Source organism: Acanthaster planci, linkage group LG03, assembly GCF_054643075.1.
Source record: "Acanthaster planci isolate LZ-2023a linkage group LG03, COTS_SCS, whole genome shotgun sequence".
Lineage (NCBI taxonomy): Eukaryota > Metazoa > Echinodermata > Asteroidea > Valvatida > Acanthasteridae > Acanthaster > Acanthaster planci.
In genome coordinates, this window is record NC_141779.1 from 867,656 (window position 1) to 883,726 (window position 16,071).

At 38.2% G+C, this 16,071-nt stretch overlaps 1 long non-coding RNA gene across 9 annotated transcripts in view; it reads left to right on the top strand.

Annotated features, from left to right (window-relative positions):
• Positions 1-400: 400 nt before the first annotated feature.
• The window catches only part of LOC147799534 (uncharacterized), a 386,127-nt gene continuing 370,456 nt past the window's right edge, over positions 401-16,071 (top strand). For 5 of the 9 annotated variants that reach the window (XR_015424690.1, XR_015424694.1, XR_015424695.1 and 2 more), the window contains exons 1-5: positions 401-488; positions 1,826-1,957; positions 2,297-2,534; positions 2,963-3,076; positions 4,084-4,208. This is a non-coding gene — a long non-coding RNA (uncharacterized LOC147799534). Of the gene's footprint in view, positions 489-898; positions 962-1,825; positions 1,958-2,296; positions 2,535-2,962; positions 3,077-4,083; positions 4,209-4,873; positions 4,976-6,236; positions 8,071-16,071 lie in introns of those variants that run through there. The other 4 variants (XR_015424696.1, XR_015424689.1, XR_015424692.1 and 1 more) reach the window with 4 other exon arrangements.

A 16,071-nucleotide genomic window follows, 5' to 3' on the forward strand; every position in this document is an offset into this window, starting at 1 on the left:
AATAATAAGTACCATTCTATGAGCTAGGTCTAGGTCTTCGCTCCATTGGAAATGCGTCACGGTGGAGACGCGTTGACAATAGACCTAGCCGTAGCTCTGGAAGCCCAAACCTCAGACGGTTGCGTTCGTCCAGGCTTTTGGGTCGAAAATATATGGGTTTTTTTAGATGCAAATTGACTCGCATACAGTTTTGGGGGATTTTGTTTCTTCTCTTTCCAATAATGGTCATTCTTTTGATTTACTTTACGAAACAAAAAATATTTACATTATCTTCAGATCTTCGTGGTGCTTGTGCACACTTAAAGGGCCTATTTCAAGCGCGCCAATCACCAGCACCGTTTGATCCCTTGTTTGGTACCCTGCTCAATATGTGCGCAAGTTGATCGACGACCAGTTTTCCACGGTGGCGCGGGCACGCACGAGAACGCATGTGTGGCTACATGTACGTTGGCGGGTTTCTTCAAATGTGGCTTCACAGTAGTTTAAAGGTGAGAAATACCACTGGCTTACCATCCAACAATTGAAAAGAAATGGCGGCAAAGACGATAATGAAATTTCTGTATGCCAAACCCCACTAGTTTGGGCTTGGCTTTTTTGATTTTACACTGCTTTTGCTGTGGTAAAGTGCACCCTGGATTTAAACATGGCGGCCCCACAGTGACTGTCGGGCCTGCAGGCTGGGATTTTAACGGGGTTCCTTTGGTTTTTTAACTTGAAGCAGTAATGGAGAGACGAGGAACACTCCTTTGAGACCGTTTTCTGGATTGTCGCACATCTGAGATATATTCTGACATTTTATTGTACTCAGCAGGTATGGAAACAGCTCACGTGGCAGCACTTACCATGTACAATGTACATGTGTGTTTCCTTCTTCAACTTAGTTTTACTTATTGTTCAGGGTCGTAGACTGGAATGCCAGTTAGCTTTTGTGATGGAAACGAGACATTTGCTGGAATGTTTTGTGAGTGAATGATCTTATGTAGTCAAATGTGCAGTAGTCTTTTTCGAGCAGTAAAAATTTGTTTATTCCCATCTTTGTGCAAAACAAATCATGATATTTTTGCAATAGGGGTTTTCACAAGAATGTGAAACACATAAATATGAAGCCAGCATTGAACTAAACGTCACCCTGATGGTCATTAGCTTGCAAAAGTTTTTAAAGCCAGATTCAAGAACATGAAAATCAGGTCTGCCATGATTTTATTCTGTCACAACAATACACTGCTTAACCGAAAGTCCAATTGATGTTCAAATAGCGTAGAAGTTAGTTTATTTATGTCGGAATGATACTCACTTCTAAAGACACTGTTGTATGAAATTGCTCAATATATCTTTTAAATAACATTTGCACTTTTGGCTTTATCATGTGTGTCATTACAAACATCCATTGCAAATATATATGTGTGGTATATCTTCAGAAAAGCCCTGACAAGAAATATTTTGGGCAGTTTATGTTATACTCTATGTTGGCAACACACGGTGCGGCGTCTCCATGTGAGACTACGGCATGCACAAGTATCGAACACTGGCTACAGCTCTCCACCGCTGCCTCTTTTCATCAAAATTTGAAGCCATATCGTGGGAGGCAGGACCAGATTGTGACTACTCCTGTCATGTGCCACCCCATACAATACCATGTATAACTAGTTTGATACACTGGCAGTGTAATTCGCATACGTGAATTACAAATTCTCAATCAGCTCTCTCCATCTTTCCGATCCTTCAAAGCCCTCTGAGAATTGGCAAACAGGCTCTTCCACTCATATTTTCTTGCCATTTTTTTTCATTTTGCATGTTTAATGACTGTTATGTGCGTTCATTTCAGCCAGAGCACAAGCCGCTGATAAGTCATTGCTTACAGGATGACCAGCTTCTTGGCCAATGGCCACCTTGATGATGGCCAATGTTGTAGAGGTGATTGTACTGTGATCTCTTGCTGTAGCTTTCTAAGTAAAATGTGAGTGATTCTTTGTTATTGGTCATCCCAAAGGTATGATTCACTGATTGAGTCTCCTGTGAACTCGTTCCTCATGTCCTATAGACCTAGTACATTAAGACCTACCCCACCTCACTGTATCGTGTGTAAACCAACTGTGACATCATTATGTCTACATTGTATTTAGGGGTCATCCTTGTTGGATAATTTATTTTGCCCATTTACTGGATGACATATATATAGGGAGCCATAACATAGCTCAAATGGTCCTCAAAATCCTCTGATTTCAATATGATTTCACATGCACCCTTCGAGGATACGGTTAATACTGTTTATAATTTGGGAATGTTTTCTGCACAGACTGTGATCTCCTGTATTGGCCTTTAGTTGGACCGAGAGAGAACACCATTTTCTTGGCATCAGAGGCTCCTTTGGTACTAACTGCATCACTGGTTCATGAACGACTAGGACATGCAAGAGGTGCAGCCCAATTGCTACCAACAAAATGAATACTCCCAACCAACATGGCGCTTTTCAACCAATTAAGTTGTGCTTCTACTCAAGGCAGATTGAAGAGATTGCTTGGCTGAAACATTAGGTGAGATTGTTTAAATATAACCCTAGATCAACACTTTTTGTTTGGCGTTCTTGCATCTGTAGATGGTTGAAAACAGATCTTAAGAATTGCAGAAAGTAGATGGATGTAATTTGTTAAATCACTGCTGACAAGTTTGAGGAAAAGGACTTTTTGGGAAGTGTATTTAAGGTGTTTTGAAGAATAAAATGTACTTAGCTAATCAAGTAACAATTAAAAAGAAATGGAAAAATAACAACTAAGAAGATGAGATTTTTATAAAAGAAACTCCAGTGATGTGGGCTTGTATATTATTTGGCCCTGATCTTTGTTGATTTGACGCTCCTTTAAATGATGTTTCAATTGATAGCAAAGTGCAATCTACATTTTGAAATGGTGGCATCCATGAGTGTGTAGTAATACAGCTTGGAATTAAAACATGGTTTATTTAGTTTCCCTAGTTTCAGTAGTTTGACAGAGAGACAAGAGCAAGCTAGTCCCTGGAGGCCGTTCTCTGGAGTGTAACAAATCAGAGATATCTTATCACTGGTGACAGTACTCAACAGGTATGGAAACAGTCTGCATCACATTCTGATATTAGTCCATGGTTATGGTAATAGTGAAATGCCTGGTTGTCCTGTAGATCTTGATCTTGGGTTTTGTCTTTTAAGTTTTCAACTAATGAGAATCTCCGGCCTCAAAGGTTGGGTTGAATTAAACTACAAAAAATGGAGGGAATTATTTGGTGTGGTTGTACAATTTGTGCCAAAGTGAACAGAAACAAGACAGAAGCAGCATCTACAGGCTGCTTGTAGTGAATGAGGAGTGTACTGAAATGAAATGTCCTCATTCCTGGATCCAAATTACATACAAGGATGGGTGTACACATTCCATAGGGGTCATGTAAGAAATCTGGACTCTTATTTTGTTTTACCAGCCAACTGTTTACTCGCTGAAGCCATCTTTCTGTGTCAAATACATTAAAGTTGAAATGCATCAATTTGTTACAATATTGCATACTAGCCAACATTGGCTTCAGTTGGTACAATTCTTTCTTTGCACGCTACCGCCCCAGGCATGCAGAATCTCGATCTTGATCTTTACAAAATCGGTTCAGTGATTTCCATGTATGTTGCTTGGTCATTCTTTGCATGTTGTGTCGGATGTTATAGCATACAATTGGACAATGTTTCAGAAGCTGATTGTGACAGGATTGTACAATTTGCCAGATTGAGGCTCTCCATGCCTATGGCGGCAACATGCAGAATAAATAACGTGTGTGTCCAGAGTTTCTTTCATAATATCCTTAACACAAGACAGGCTTCTATCATAAACACCAAGGATTCAACATTGGCTGGGAAGTATGATGTAAGCCATCTTCACAATAATTCTTTTGTGTTCCACATGCCTGGAAGAAGGTCATTTAGGGAAGCACTTATGACTTACTTTTCTCCATCTTTCTCATTCTCCACTGCCCTCTGAGAATCAGTTAATCCAAGCTAATGCACTCATGTTGTATTGTCATTTCTTCCTTTTGCATGTTTTTATTGACTGTTGTGTGTGCCCATCTCAGCCAGAGCACAAGCCGCTGAGTGAGCCGCTGTTCATGGTACATCAAAATTCTTGATGATGGGGCTCCTGTGCTCGTTGTTGAGGTGATCGGACCGTGATCTTTTGCTGCTGCCTGCTGTGTAAAAGGTACGTGGGTCCAATGTTGTTGGTTATTCCAAAGGTATAATTCACTGATTCAGTCCCCTGTGGACTCATATATATTTCATATATGGACCCAAAATATAATGATGTCAAGCTATTATTTTTTTACTTGGACAGTTATTTCTTCCCACCTCACTGCCTTAGGAAACTAAGCATGACATCATTATGTTACAGGTCTCTTCACTTTTTCCAAAAGTTGACAGGGACAGAGGTCCTTCTCTATGGATTAATTTAATTTTTGCGTAAAGCTGGGTACACACCTGTGTATGGGGAGCCACAATTTAATACCATTGATAAATTTTGGATGGCAGGTAAAATGTGAAATATCAGAGTGTTTGGCCCAACCCCCTTCGGTGTATGCAAAATCCTATTGAATCAGACGATTATGGACTGTCTGAATTTTCTTCTTTTTGGGGCTGTTGAAAGAGCCCAAGAAAGTAGAAGGGGTGTCAGTTTAAAATGGCTGCATCGAAGCTTTAGAATTATGACTTTTCAGGAGTTGTGTTTGCTGATCAACCAACAATTGAAGAGAGTTGAAACAAAAGTCAATACGAAAATGAGAGTTAAAGACTATAAAGACATCGCAGTGATGTCTACTTGTATGCTATTTGTCCCTGACCTTTGTTGACTTGACTCTGTGGTTTTATTAGCTGTAGCATTGATGAAGAGACAAGACCAAGTCCCTCGGAGACAGTTTTCTGGAGTTTAACACATCACTGGCAACTGGCATTACTGACGACACAACTCACTCGGTAAGCACTTTATATCATGTTCTGATTTGAGCCTAACAATGAAAGGCATGTTCCAGATTTTGAAACAATATTTGTACATAATTTTGTATACATGTACAATTGTTCTGTAAAATCTGGAGCATGGCTTATTAGGCTCCACTCTGGAGGATGACGAGAGCATGCTGGATGAAACGTCCAGCACACACTCTACAGTTCTTATCAGAACCATACCTCTTCCAAAGGAGATCTATCCAAATGATGTAACAACAAGCCCTGTTTTTAGTCTCCACCATGTAAAGCATCAAGTCTTATTTATTGAAGGTGAATACTTAGGGCAGTTATTCTTCCTGGTTTCCCATTTGTAAGTTGGTCTTGTTAGTGGATGGTTTTGCAGCAAATTTGGCTCAATATAAGGCCTAATCCAAACTAAGCTTTTGTCTGTGACTGTAGGGTTGGTGAAAATCAACTGATCTTGTTGTCATTTTGTTGAACATATCCACTGAAGAATGTTTGATTCTGATATTCCTACATTCAAGAGAACTATACACAAATGAAGGCGAAAGCTTGGGTCAGTCATTATGTTTGCTAGTAATCTTCTCCCTCTTGTACTTGTTAGTCAATCTGTTTTAGTAGTTAGTTTGACCTGTGTATATGACGATAGTCTTCAAATAGTCGAAAGGTTTACCTTGGTTAATCGTGATGAGTACCATCTCTTCAATTATTCTTATTTATTTGACCCAAATTATGTAAAAAACAACAAAAGCACAAATACAAGTAAATATAAGCACTAGCAGGGACCAGGGATAAAAATCCTAATACATAACGAGACAAATATCAGTTATGCGGGTCAGCAGGGACTGCAAAAGTAAAATAAACTACTATTACCCCCGTTTATGCTCATATCGTTAACAAGACAAATTAACCAGAACAAAGGAAACAGTGGTCCCCACACGTGATCAAAATGACAGCCCAAAAAAGAAAAAAAAATGTTAGGAGAACGTTTCATTTCCATATTTCCAAACATAAGAAAATTATCCCGCAAAGTGAAGGCCATGCTATAAAAAGAATTTTTTTTACTCGTTCTTTTTAATCATGTGAATTTACTCATTTAAAAAATATCCAGCTTTAATCAAGTCCTCTGTGCCCCTCCTTTTGAGGTGATTTTATTGGCTTGTTGGTAATTTTGGTTTTTTGTCATTTATTATTCATGTGATGCCTTTAATTGTAAATCATGTCATCCTAATTAAACATTTGTCTGTGATTTGTTTACGCCTGTACTCAGTACCACAAATACGGCCAAGATTTGGACTCTAGCACTGTGCCTATCTGTTCTACGCGTTAATCTTCTGCTGCTGGTTGAACAGTGATACGCTCCATGCTGTGACATGCTCAACCTCTCTCATCACTTTCTCATCATATCTGTTCTGGAATAGCAGGAGCAAATTCCGGCTTCAATATCTGTTGTGTAAGGGCACTGAGCCTTTAGGGGCAATAAAAGTAACAACAGCATGATTTTGATTTCCTCAACATAACAGAACTGGTAATTTGCAACTGTTGCAGTGACCGTTTGTCTTGTGGTGGCAACAAAAGGTTTTGTTGAAGGGTTGCTACTTTGCATGGTTTTTCTGTACCATCTGGTGTACCTCAAGGAAGTGTCTTGAGCCCAATCCAGTTCTTATGTATACCAATGACTTTCCTTATCACATCGTGTCAGCTAGCACTTTATTTGGTAACAGTGCTCTTGTGTATAGGCCAATATAATGTCAGTCTGGTGACCTTCAAGATATTCATGGCTTCCAAAGATGTTGTCATGCTAATAAAATGCATCTCAATACATTACTAAGGAAACCAAAGTTTTGCTTATACTAGGATGGTCAAAGAAAATAGTGGACCTGAATTGTACCTTAGTTAACATGCAGTTTGAAGCTGAAAATGAGTACAAAATTTCTTGGGAAAATCTTGTTCATGTCACTACCAAATCAAACAGACTTAGTATGTCTTGCTTTCATCTTGCAAGTTTCTAGTGTTGACTATTCTGGAATACAAGTAGCCTATTTGGTACCTTTACAACAGAAACCTTATACATTGACAAATTAGAACAAAATTTAACGTTGAGCAACCAGGATAATTCTCTAGTGAAGAAGATTTAAAATGGATTACACAGATTGGTTGCATATGTACATTCAATTTGTCTTTATGTGAATCTAAAAGCATCCATCTTTTGCTTACTATTGTTGTTAGAGGTCTTCATGGAGCTTTTGACCGTGAAACAGTCTTAGTGTGAAAAGGTGGTATATTGAAACGATAAGGCTGGACAAACCTTTGATCACGAATTCAAAAACTTCATCATTTATCCAATTACATGCTCTTGAGATGACCTACATGTACCTGAACGTTTGAGAACTGAAATGGTTTAAATAACCCTTCAACACGGGATCATCTTACCAGGTACCCACTTAAATTTGAAAGTATATGAAACTTGACAGAGTACTGATTGAATTTGCAGTGGAGTACCCTTGTAATAAGGTCGCTGGGACCGGCAAGTTGTGGGAGGGGCACTGTGTTGTTTGGCGCAAGGAAGTACAAAATGGGGGGATTTGAATACCTAGGATTTGCCATGTGGGCCAGATGTGTCAATGGTTTTGCTTTTGTCGGTATTCAACTGTATTTTGTTATTTCATGGTGTCTTTCTTTTTGTCGGTTTCTACACAATAAATTTCTTTTCTTGTTTTGGGGGTACTTATTGTTTAATTGATTGATTTGTTTCTGTAATTAATTTTATTTTTGTTATTTTAATGTATTTGTATGTCATATTTATCTTATTTTGCCAACTGTATATATTTTTTCTGTTCGATTTATTTATTTGCCATTTCTTGAATCTTGTGCTGTTACTTTATTGTGTATGTGTGTGCACGTTTATGTAAAACCTGGAGCTTCAGAAATGAAGTCTTACGGGTGACAGTTATTGGATTAACTGTGCCTTTCCGGGCATTTGTAAGTTTGTGTTTGTGATTTCAGTGTATTTTGTAATATGTGTTTTTGTTTAATGTTGCTGTGTTCTTTATCCTGGAAAATGCCGAATAAATGAAATTGTTTCCCTCATTGTACACACGTTACTTGGTCTCTTTACGACGAAGAGTTTTTATCTCCGAGGTTAAGTAGGTTGACAAATGGTCCGAATGGGCGAGCTTGGGGTGACTCGACAAGGATGCAAATTTCACTATCCCCTGGAGAAAATTTTATTTCGATATTTGGAAACATTAAACAAAAAGGCTTGATATTGTTTTGGTTTTGCTTGCTACACACGTCAAATACACGCCACGTTGTCTCTATATCCGATATTAAATTGTCAAGAGATGGGCTGATCTCGGAGTCTTTGGAAAGGTTATATGTTTATTATCCAAAAAGAAAATTTAATTCCATTTTGCAACAGAACAGACATGGGGGTCAGACTTTTCCTTAGACATGCTCCCTATTTCGTTCGTTTTCGCTTTGTACACGCGTAGTCGGTCGGCGTCTGCCGCTACATGTCTCCACAGTCGAGTTTACAGTAAATATTCTGAAACGGTCAAAATGGGCTGACCTTGATATCTTCGGAGACGGTAAATATTTCTCTGTCCAATGAGATAATTTCCTGTCCATATTTAGGCTGAAGCTTTTGGAAATACCTGCGAAAGAAGGCTAGAGTTGTCCCACTGCTCTTTGTTCTCACTTTACCGAGACACTTCAGCGCACAGTGTGATCGCAATATTTTAGCCTAAAAAGTGTCAGAATGCTTGAAATGTGGTGAACATGATGACAAACAAAGGGTGCATTTTCCTCTATCCATTGACGTAAGTTTCATATTCATAATATGCTGAACAAGGCAAGAGTTCTTGTCTGAGCTAAGGCTTCCTGTGTTTTTGCGATTTGTCCTTTGTTTGCACATTACTGGTCTTCCCAGCAGCAAATCCAGCTTTGGCGTGGGGGGGCAAACTGAATACATTTTCCGGCTTATTCAGCATGATTTTGGGGAAGAAGAACTTTCAGAAGCGTGACGGTCGTGACATCCTTGTTTTTATGTCGTGGTATTGTTTTCTTAGGGTATTGGTGCTGATATACCCATTACTCTCTTTCTCACACACCTACAAAGTATTTTTAGTGAACAAAATTGCGGCAGGGGCATGCCCCCCCACCCTTGCGTCCACTGGCTGGACCATTGCCTCTTCCTGAGCAGAGAATGGCTCAATTATCTGAAATAGTACATATAGTACATATTCCTCTGTCCATTAGTCGAAGTTTCAGATCCAAATTTGTTATTATTAGGGAAATACCCATCGAAGAAGGCAAGAGTTCATGTCTCACTGCTTGTTATTTCTGTGCAATTCTCCCTTTGTGCACACTCTACTGATCCTCTTCCTGCGCACATGGCTCAACATTTGTGCATTAGGGTCCTGATGCTTGCTACTTTTGTTCAATTTCCCTTTGCCACATTTTACCGGTCCTCCATCTTCCCCAGTAAAGATGGCTCCCTATACCCGGGCATTACAGGTCTAAAAGTGCTTCAAATCTAACAGTCTCAGCGACATATGAAAGGGCACACTTTCTTTCATCAGATGACCTAGGTTTTATATTTCTAGTTATTGGGGAAATACAAGAAAAAAGAAGGCAAGGGATCTGTAACTGCTTGCCAGATTCGTGACTTTTCCCCTTTTTCCACATTTTAGCAGTCCTCTTCCCGCACAAAGATGGTTCTATGTATTCGAACATAACAGGTATGAAGATTGTCCAAATCTAGCAATCCTACCACTATCCGAAAGGGCGCATGTTCTAATAATTGATACGTTTCATATCCATCCTTGGTGTGTTTAGAGAAATATGAGAGAAACAGGACGAATTTTTCTCAGACTGCTTACTGTTTTTTTTTTGCTGCTCTACCCTTATATTCTCAACTTTGTACATATTCCACTCATCTTATTTGCTGCATTGAAATCCTTCTCAATTGCACATATTTAAAGCTCCTAACATCTAACTATTTCAAGATCTAAAATCGTAAGTAGTCCAAGTTTCAAATCTTGCAGTTATTTCTGAATTTAGTGATTTAAGTATTTCGATATTTTGTCATTTTGCTATATGACCCTTTAATTCTGAAATTTGTTCACCTATCTCATTTGCTGCACACCCATGTTTATTCCAGTCTGAATTCCAACATAACTAAAGGTGCATGGATCAAACTTTTTGAATAAATCAATTCCTCAATAGTCCAAGAGTCAAGTTTATATAGAGATAGTTAGAAATTTGGCTGTCTAGTTACACGGGTATTGAGTATTTTCTTGGCCCTTCTTTTTTAACTTTGGAAATTCGTACATATATTAACCTACCGCATTCGCTGCATTCCGATGTATTTCCGTCTGAATATTTATAAGTAAAGCTCCAAAAATCTAACCTTTTCAAGGAATCACAACCTGAATAGTCTCAAATAGTGCAGGTATTTACACATTTAGCTATTTATTTAGACAGATACTGAGTCTTTTGTTTCCTCTGCCTTAACTTTAGAAATTCGTATATATTTCAGCCTGTTTCATTCCTTTCTTTCCGATGTTTTTCCGTCTGAGTTCGAACCTAACTAAAGCTCCAAATCTAAATTTTTGAAGAAATCCATTCCTCAATATTCCAAGACTCAAACTGTGCTGATATTTAGAAATCTGGCTATTCAGTTAGACTTTTATTTATTAAAATTCGTACATATTTGACCCTACCGCATTTTCTTTATTCTAATGTTTTCTTGTCTGAATTGCAACATATAACTTAAGCTCAAAAACTCTAGAAAATTCAAGAAATCATGTCCTGAATAGTCCAAGACTGAAATCGTGCAGGTATTTAGAAATTTAGCTATTTACTATAGAGTCTTTTTGAAGCCCTACCCTCAACTTTGGGAATTTGCACATATTTTTTTGACCCTACCACATTCGGTGCATTAAGAGGCTTTCCCCAATGAATTCCAACATAACTAAAGCTCCAAAATTCTAATTTTTTCAAGACAGAAATTCCGCAAATGTCCAAGACTAGAATCGTGCAGGATTTAGAAATTTGGCGATTTAGTTAGACAGATATTGAGTCTTTTTGTAGTCCGACCCTTCACTTTAAAAAGAAAATCGTACATATTTCATATGTACGATTTCATATCTCAATTGCTGCATAGCGACATTTCCTAGAATTCCAACATAACTGCAGCTCCCAAAATATCTAAAACTTAAATCGTACAAGTATTTTGAAATAAGGTGATTTAGTTAGACAGATATGGAGTCTTTTTATAGACCTACCCTTAATTTTAAAAAAATCGTACATATTTCTCCCTTTCTCATTTGCTGAAATACGCTGTATTCCTCTATGAATTCCAACATAACTGAAGCTCCACAAATCTAAAGTTTTCAAGAAATCAGTCCTCAGTATTCCAAGACACAAATTGCGGGGGTATTATAGCCTTTTATAGCCCTAGCTTGAAAAACAAAGTTGTACATATTTCCCCCCGTCCCATTTACTGCATTTTGATATATTCCCCCTAAGAATTTCAACATAACTAAAGCTCAACAAATCTAAATTTTTCCAAGAAATCAATTCGTCAATAGTTCAAGACTCGAATAGTACAGGTATTTAGAAATTTTGCGATTGAGTTAGAAAGATACGGTGTCTTTTTGATGCCCTACCCTTAACCTAAACATTATGGGGTCCGAAATTTATAAGGATGAGAATGAAGATACCTGCAAGACTCCATAAATTACCATCAATATGGGGACAAAAGTCAGCATGAGAATGTATACGTACATCTCTCGCTAGATCTGGACTGCTTTATATTTGTTTGCAAAATTCTGACTTTTGGCTACGCCGGGTGCTGTTCTTGCAAAGAGAATGCTTCATATTTTCCAGCATTAAAGGTCTTAAAAATATCTACATCTTGCAATCTTGGTATCATCTGAAAGGCCACATGTTCCTTTATCCATTCATATCAGTTTAATTTCCATATTTGCAGTAGTTAGGGAAATATCTGCTAAAGGAAATGCAAGTTCTTGTCCAACTGCGTGCTATTTTTTCGGAATTCTGGCTTCGCCTGCGCTATACCAGTCCTTATCTCCCGCAGAGAATACTTCATATAATAGAGCATAAAAGGACTGACAATTATTTAAATCTGGCAATCTTGATGTCATCTCAAAGGTAAAATTTTCCCCTATCCATTCATATAAGTTTCATATCCATATTTGCAGTAGTTAGGGAACTAGCTGCCAAAGGAAGTGCGAGTTCTTTTCCAACTGCCTCCTTTTTTTGCAGAATTCTGGCTTCGTCTGCGCTATACCGGTCCTCATCCCACGCAGAAAATGATTCATATACTCGAGCACAAAAGGTCTAAGAATTATCTAAATCTGGCAATCTTGCTGTCATCTGAAAGGCCACATATTCCCCTATTGAATCATATAATTTTGATTTCCATATTTGCAGTAGTTAGGGAAATATCTGCCAATGGAAGTACCAGTTCTTGTCTGACTGCTTGATATTTGGGGGGGGGTATTTCTAACTATGTGCTACACGGGTCCTGTACTTGGACAGAGATGGCTTCATATATTTGAACATAAAAGGTGTAAGAATTATATAAATCTGGCAATCTTGCTGTCATATGAAAGGCCACATGTTCTGCTATCCATTCATACAAGTTTCACACGCATCTTTCCACTAGTTAGGGAAATCCTGCAAAAGGAAGTGCGAGTTCTTTTGCAACTGCCATCTATTTTTGCGGAATTGTGGCTCCGTCTACGCTATACCTGTCCTTATTCCGTGCAGAGAATGCTTCATATAATCGAGCATAACAGGTCTGAGAATTATCTGAATCTGGCAATCTTGTTGTCATCTGAAAGGCTACATGTTCGTCTATCCATTCATATAAGTTTGATTTCAATATTTGCAGTAGTTAGGGAAATATCTGCAAAAGGAAGCACCAGTTCCTGTTGGACTGCTTGATATTTTTGAGTAATTCTGACTTTGCGGTATACCGGGTCCTGTACTGGCACAGTGAATGCTTCGTGTATTCGAGCATAAAATGTCTAAGAATTATCTAAATCTTGGTGTCATCTGAAAGGCCACATGTTCCTCTATCCATTCATATAAGTTTCATTTCCATTTTGCAGTAATAAGGGAAAAAACTGCCAAAGGACGTGCAAGTTCTTTTCCAACCGCTTGAGAATTCTGGCTTCGTCTGCGCTATACCAGTTCTTGACCCGCGCAGAGAATGCTTCATATGTTCGAGCAGGGGTCTAAAAATTATCTAAATCTGGTAATCGTGGTGTCTTCGGAAAAGGGTGCATATTCCCTATCTATTCATATAAGATTCATATTCATATTTGCAGTAGTTAGTGAAATATTTTCCAAAGGAAGTGCAAGTTCTTTTCCAACTACCTCCTATTTTTGCAGAATTCCGGCTTCGTCTGCGCTATACCTGTCCTTACCCCGCGCAGAGAATGTTTCATATATTCGAGCATAAAACGTCTTAAAATTATATAAATCTTCCAATCTTGGTGTCATCTGAAAAGGCACATGTTCTCCTATATTTATATATGTTTCACTCCCATATTTGCAGTAGTTAGGGATATATCTGCAAAAGGAAGTGTGAGTTCTTGTCCAACTGCCTCTTGTTTTTGCAGAATTCTGGCTTCGTCTAAAACCCTTCCCTTTCAAGCTACACACAAAGTTTCAACCGCATCGGACATGTACTTTTCGAGGTATAGTGGTTTGAAGAGTTCCCCTTTAATGTCACGTGACTTGTTTCCTGGTGACCACATCATCACATGAGGTCAATATTCCTCTGAAGCACCCCCTTCTCAAGATATCTGCAAGATTTGAACCCGATTAGTCTCTTACATCAGGAGATATAGGGCCTTCAAGAGTTCAATTTAATGTCACGTGACTTGTCTGCTCATGACGTCATCATCACATAAGGTCAATTTTCCTCTTCAGCACTCTTCTATTTAAGGTATCTGCAAAATTTGAACCCAATCGGACATGTACTTTAGAAGATGTAGGGCCTTAAAGAGTGTATTCTCCACTGACATTGGTCTGCGAACCCCGCGTTATTTGCCTAATCATAAATATGCATTGCACACTAAAAACCAGAAAATCTTTGATAATATCTAACATAAGATTTATCGATTGCACATTTCGCATTTTCTGTGTACAAAATATAAGAACAAAGATTGCAGGACCACTAGAGATGACATCTGTTGCACTATCCAGAGCATTTTGGCGCAAAAATGAATTTCACTTTTGATAACTGTGACTAGAAGTTGAACTGTATGATATAGACCTGAAAACTACTCTGCCATTCTTTGGCTACTGTCGCTGCGCTGAATCTGCAAGTTAAGGTTCTGATGTTGTCATTGACTTCATCACCCGTCCTGTTTGGGGTTCAGAACTTAATACGTCCCCACGCAGATCATCGGGTGTCGAGCGCCTTTTTAATCAACGCAAAAGTAGAATCCTGGCAGAAATCACAACATCTGACATGTTGATAACGCCGATAATGTCCGTTACGAAAAAAAGCAATTATTATGGCGTTATCACGAAATGAGCTCAATATTGGCAAAGCACTTCCTCTCCAAGATACAAGCAAGGTTTCAAACCCAGTACTAACACCGACAGACGCATTATGTTGAAAAAACCTATACGGCTTTTACCAATTTCAAACAATAAGCCTACTTCCGGTTTGAACCGGAAGGAATGGTTATGTCATTTGACCTACACCAGACGAAATCAAGACCATCTGGCACTTGCTGGCACTTGCTGCAAACAGAATGTTGCGGGAGGCCACGGTTGATTTTATATTGGTTTTTATACATTTAAAGGAATATTTAAGTATTCACAATTTAATAACAAATCACGTGATGACGTCATTATGACATAAATATTTTAGAATTATCTTCGTTGTATAGTTAGTGCTTGCTGTATGTTTGACGGTGATCAATAATTACTAAGGTACGAAATTAGTGCCTCGAATACGTGTACTAAGTCAATGGGCTGAAATAAATATTTAAAATTCAATTATAAATGACATAACATCATCATGACGTCCTTTACTTACAATAATTCTTGTATCACGGTCTTTGTTGGCTGTCACTTTGATAACCATCAAACATCGGAAAGGTTTTAAAATTGTGCCTTGAAAACGTGTACAAAGTCCAGGGCAAAAAACTCATTTACGGAAACACTGCTCCTTTAAGTTCATGTCACGTGATTTGCACTTAAACTGAACACTTTCAACGAAATATTACTTCATATTCGGACACTTAGGCATATTTCAAATAAAATAACAGAGCGTAAAGTACCCGATTTCTCCTTCGTTCTTATAGTAATCTTGCGCTGAAGTTAAAGACTACTTGTTCACTTTTGTTAAGTAGAAAAACGTCTACAAAACCAAGGGGGAAAAGTTAGATATTAAAAAATGAATATAAAAAAAGGTTATGATGTCATCATGACGTCATTCCTTTGCAATAAATCTTGCATCGGGGTCTTTGTTAGGTATTATTTTGCCATCGATCAAACATTGCAAGGTCACCAAATTTGTCGCTCAAAAACGTGTACAAAGCCAATGGGCTATAAACTCGTTTGCAGAAACACTGCTTCTTTAAGTTGATATCACGTAATTTGCGCTAAAAGTAAACAATTTTTACGAAATATTACTTCATATTCGGACTCTTAGGCATATTTCAAATGAAATAACACAGCGTAAAGTACCCGATTTCTCCTTCGTTCTTATAGTAATCTTGTGCCGAAGTTAAAGACTACTTGTTCACTTTATATTTCCATATTTGCAGTAGTTAGGGAAATATCTGCAAAAGGAAGTGCCAGTACATTTCTGGATGCTAGATATTTTTTGCGTATATCTGACTTTGCGCCATACCGGGTCCTGTTCTCGCACAGTGCATGCTTCATGTATTCGAGCATAAAAGGTCTAAGAATTATCTAAATCTTCCAATCTTGGTGTCATCTGATAGGCCACATATTCCTCTATCCAATCATATAAGTTTCATATCCATATTTGCAGTAGTTAGGCGAATAGTTGCAAAAGGAAGTGCGAGTTCGTTTCCAACTGCCTC